The 4,802-nt window shown below is 55.4% G+C and overlaps 1 long non-coding RNA gene across 1 annotated transcript; it reads right to left on the bottom strand.

Moving 5' to 3' along the window:
* Positions 1–475: 475 nt before the first annotated feature.
* Positions 476–2,517, bottom strand: LOC128414897 (uncharacterized). Its single transcript, XR_008330756.1, has 2 exons — positions 1,274–2,517; positions 476–776 (listed from the first exon to the last, which is right to left on the bottom strand). It is a non-coding gene; the product is annotated as an uncharacterized LOC128414897 (long non-coding RNA).
* Positions 2,518–4,802: the final 2,285 nt, after the last annotated feature.

The following is a 4,802-nucleotide window of genomic DNA, read 5'->3' as shown; positions in this document are numbered from 1 at the left end:
TTTCCATGGGGCTTCCTCCCTAAGCACGTTTCCAAGACCAGCCTAAAAAATGGAGATCTGGAGTAGTCGGGGGTGAACCCAGACTTAAAAAGCCACAATTGCAGGAAAGCCTCTGCAATCGCTGGTTATTTGGAGAGGCTTCCCATGGCGCGCTGCTCTAAGCCCGCCTGAACCCACCCCTGCGTTTTGACCCGGGATGTCTCCGAAGGGCTGTTTTCGCGACTGAAAACCGGCCTGCCTCCCCTCTCCCTCGCTTGAAGCCCCCATCTGTAAAATCTACGCTAAGCAACAACAACGAAAAGGGGACATTTGCTTTCAAAATGGTTCCTCTTCTGCTCGCTATGCTGCGCTCTCACGATGCCGCACTCCGGGCTAAAAATGGGACTCTTGGGAACCCGATCACCCGACAATGCGCTTAGCAAGCCTCGTGGTTTCGCCACCCGAAAACAATGCTGCTCTTCGCTCGTTTACCCCGCCCGCTTCACGTTAAAGCGGCAGAAATGGCGGGGGCGAGAGAGCGCAGCATTGCCCGGGGAGCGCGCCGCGGCTGCCCGGGAAGAGGTTCAACGCCTGGCTCCCCACATCCAAAGCCGGCACCCCAAAAATGAACAGCTTCTCGTTGCACCTTGTAGCCGCCACAAGCTAAAAGGTACAAAGGCGCTGAAAGCAGACCCCCCAAAAAAGTCACCCCGTCTTTTTACACTCCTCTTTCATGGCGATTGTTCAGATTGTAAGGTCCTCGGGGCAGATGATCCGGGATCTTGCTTCAAGTTAACCTGCAGAACGCCACTCAATTAATGGAAATAATAACCAGTCGTGGGGCCACGGAAGCTAATGCGACGCGCATTTTTTATTTACATTGCCATGGAAGGGATGTTGCGAAAGGGGAACAGACGGGAAATGGAAGGGGCAATTTTAGGAAAACTCCCTTCAAGCCCACAAGCCCCTCTTTGTCAGAAAGCTAGCCAGTCATCCTCAGTTGCTCATCTGCAGAATGGAACCAATCCTCAGCATAGAATTAAAAAAGATGCGAGTCAGCGAGGGAGGCGGCGTGGTTTGTACGTGCACAGTGAAATTGCAGCTAGACGTGGCGTTTTAGCACCACGGACGATACCCAAAGGAGAGGTTGTTAAGTAATAAGACATTGGTGGTGGTGTATAATCGGAGGTGCGGGTGGCGGGACGAATATGAGGGATGGAAAAACAGTGCAGAGAACAGTATTTGGAGGGTCGGCGTGGAAGGCGAAGAGACAATAAATCGGACGCATCCTTACCTGCGGAAATTTGCAAGGAACATGAACAACCCCTCGACTCCTTCGTTTCTAAAAAGACGCATATATATATAAAGGATTCTCAAGACGCAAAGGCGACCTGGCCATGGCGCATTTGCCTGGGCAGGAAAATAAAAGGAGACGCGCTGCTCTGGCTTTTCCCAGCACACAAACTTTTGGCTTTTTGCATCCCCCCCGGAAGGCTTCTAATAGAGGCCCCTGTATTCAACCCCCACCAGCCCAAAAAGCGACCACCACCTCGCGCGCCCCGAGACTCCTCTAGCGAGCAAAGGAGACCCCCGAGATCCTTCCGAGGGAGCCCAGGGCGAGGCAAGATGGCTTCCTTCGCGCGTCCGTCTCCCCACCTTACGCAAAACGGACTTTCTGCAGCGAAGGGCCGTCGGATTTCCCGCGAGGAAGGATCGAGGGGCGCCCGGAGGCCGTCCCATCCCCCTTTCTCTCCTCTGGGGCGCTGTTCAGGGCTGCCCAATGGGCCCCCTCTCCAACCCGCCTCGACGGCGTCGGCGGGTCCGGGCTCCCCGCAATCTTCTCGGAGACCGGGCCTCGTTCTCTCCCCCTCCCGTCCATTCCCCCCAAATCCTCCTCGTTCGTCTCCCTTCCTCTCTCGTGCTGCCTTCTCTTCGTTTCCAGCGTCCTCCGTGTTTTAAATCTGACCCCCTCCCTTCTCCCCCCCCCCGTCTATTTCCACCAAGAGCTGCCTGTTGCGGTGGGTTGGGTTGCGGGGGGAGCAGCAGATCGGGGCGCACAGCGCAAGGACACGCGCGCGCACACACAAACACACGTGTAGCAGCAGCGAGGAAAGGACAACTCGGGGTCACCTGGAGCAAAGAGCGGCCGCGGCCGGGAGAGCGCCTTTTCCGCACACCACCATCACTCAAGGGCGCCGGTTTGAAATGGGGGCACGGTTCTCTTCCAGAACTGGGGCACCGGTTCAAGACGGCTCGACACGGGCGCCCCACGGAGACACAGTCGCCGGTAGAGGTCGAGGCTACTAGCCACGACGGCTCAGTGCGACTCCGGGGACAGGGGCAGTCTACCCGTCTGAATAAGAGGCCTCGCTGCCTTGATTTTTGGGGGGACGGTATTCGAGGGCACCTTTGTTGCCCACTTTGGGCGAGAAAGTGCTGGGATCGACGGCTGATCTAGCCGCGGAATTAGAACGCTTTTAAATATACCCCCTTCGTTTTTGTTGTAGGCAGGGGGGGAAATCCAGGAGGCTGCTTCTGTGCGCGTGCAAAATGCAGGTTCCGCAGCAACATCTGGAGTTTTTGGGGGGGTTGGCTGGGTTTACCCAGCTGGCGGGCCCGTCTAGGCTCGCCTCGGCCCCGTTTGGGTTTCGCAACAAGCTTTTGCTGCAGGCCTCCCCGCCCCCTGGGGGGGTGTAGAAAGATCCGCTTCCCTTTACCTCCTGCGGGCCCCCACCGCCCCGTCCCCGAAACTGCAACAGCAGCAGGTCAGGAGGGATAGACAGTAGGCTAAAGCGCATGTTGGCCCAGAGGACGGGGCGGGCGGGGGGGAAGGCGGAGGAGTAGTTGCAAATCTCCCCCCTCCCCACCCAGCTGGTCCTTTCTCCTGACAACCGACACCCCCTTCGCCCTCCCCGCCTGCTGCTATCAGGCACCGACCCCTCCCGCCCAGCAGGCAGATGCTATTAATACCCAGCACGTTTCGGACGTGCACAAAAGGAGTCCCGCGTGGTCCTCGGCAGCGCGGGGAGGGGCGGAAGGATGGAGCGGGGGGAGAGTCAGAGCTCTCCCTGCAAAGGGACGTGTCCGCCACTAGGGGCCGCCGGCGCGCACGGCAGGCTGAATGAATGGAGGGCGCGCCCGCGATCCTGTGCCGTCGGGGGGCAGAAAAAAGGCTTGGGGAAGGAGCCGGGGGCCGGAGCAAGTGGCTTCCCAAGGCTTGCAGGGCGAGAGCTGGCTTGGCATCAAGCCAGAGGGCCGTGGGGCGCACAGAGCGGAATGCAAAGCTCCTGGACGTGTCCTTTTGTGTTTAAAGCCCCCTCCTTGTTGTCAGGGGTATGCGAAAAGCCACCAGGAGGGCATCTGGAGTATGCCACAGAAAATCTCAGGTTCTTTCCTGGTCGGGGCGGGGGAGGTTTTTTTTGAATTAGAAGCGCTGTGGGTGCCAGTCACAAAATGGCTGGTGTGGGGCGCTGCAGATGTGGGGCATAACATGGAACGGCTGGTGTGTCATAATGCAAAATGGCTGCTGTGACCTATGTGTGGCACAACAAAATGGCTGTGGCCGAATACAAAATGGCTGCTGTGGCAGGTGCAGGGGAGGCTGAGCAGGAAAAGCAAACAAGTCCTGTGTGCTGTGAGAGGATATGACAAGGGGATATTATTTTTGTTTTATTTTTGATCTATTCACTGAGCTGTTACAGTAACTCAGAGCCCTGCCGCTAGAAAGCTACAACCTCTCCCTGACTTGCTAGCTTTCTACGTGCAGTGATATTTACAATAAAAAAAATTGGGATGACCATGAAGTCATGTGATAACAGTGGCAAAGCTCTGGCCGCTATGGTAGCCTTTTCTTGTACGCTGAGGTGTTTGCTGCCTGCAAGGCCTCAAAAGATGGGACCTATCCCACTTGCCGGCAGTCCAGCCAGCCAGATGAGTAACTCCTTACTCACGGTTCAGGATGACAGGACTTTCTCAAGCTCCCAAACATGGCCGTGGCCAGCCTATCCACAGTCAAAGCACATTTTGCCTTGCAAATGTATCTTTATGGCTGTATAACTGAGCATGCAAGCGTATCTATTTTGCAGGAATTGCCACCCAATATTTATGGAGGCTTTTCGCTCTTCCGTTTCTTGCATTTATGCTCCTCCATCGAGGGAGATGGCCTTTTACAAAGCCACCGGAGAGGGAGATCTTTCCAAGCTCCCTCCTGATTTGCAGTGGGCCTCATGCGCTTCTCATGCGCTTTAGCCAGAGCTGCCTGCTTCTGATTCCCAAACACAGCGATGTCTCGAGAGATTCAGAGTGCAAAATTTGTAAGTGCCAAATGGCAGCGGGGACTCACTGCAGAAGCAGGGAGGAGATCACAGAGGAGTCCCTCCAGCCCTGCCAGAGAGCGAGAGAAATGAGGGCTTGCCCCAAGGAGCTTACAATATATATATTTGTAGTGGGGAAGGGAAAGGAGGCCGAGACAAAGGAAGAATGTGAGCTTCTGCCCTTGAATACGCATGGGGAAGTATTAGCCTTCTCCATGAATTTCTCTTTTCTTCTTTCAAGTTGGTGGCCGTTGCTGCTTCTTGTGGCAGTGAGTTCCACAGTTTAACCCCACGCCACGTGAATAAGTCCTTCCTTTTTTCTGTCCTGAAACTTTCAGCTTCACCAGACACGGCAGGACTGCGCCACTTCTGAATCACATGAACCGAAGGCTTCTTCCTCCATTTAAATAAATAAAAAAATTAAAATCCTCGCATGCAGAAAAGTAGCATGTCAGAGAGGAAGGTTCCAGTTTTCTATCGGAAAGGCTTTGCATTTTGTTTGGGGCCTTG

This window comes from Podarcis raffonei, chromosome 5, assembly GCF_027172205.1.
Source record: "Podarcis raffonei isolate rPodRaf1 chromosome 5, rPodRaf1.pri, whole genome shotgun sequence".
Taxonomy (NCBI): Eukaryota; Metazoa; Chordata; class Lepidosauria; order Squamata; family Lacertidae; genus Podarcis; species Podarcis raffonei.
Note: the sequence above shows the minus strand (reverse complement) of the source record. Positions and strands in the feature narration are given on the sequence as shown.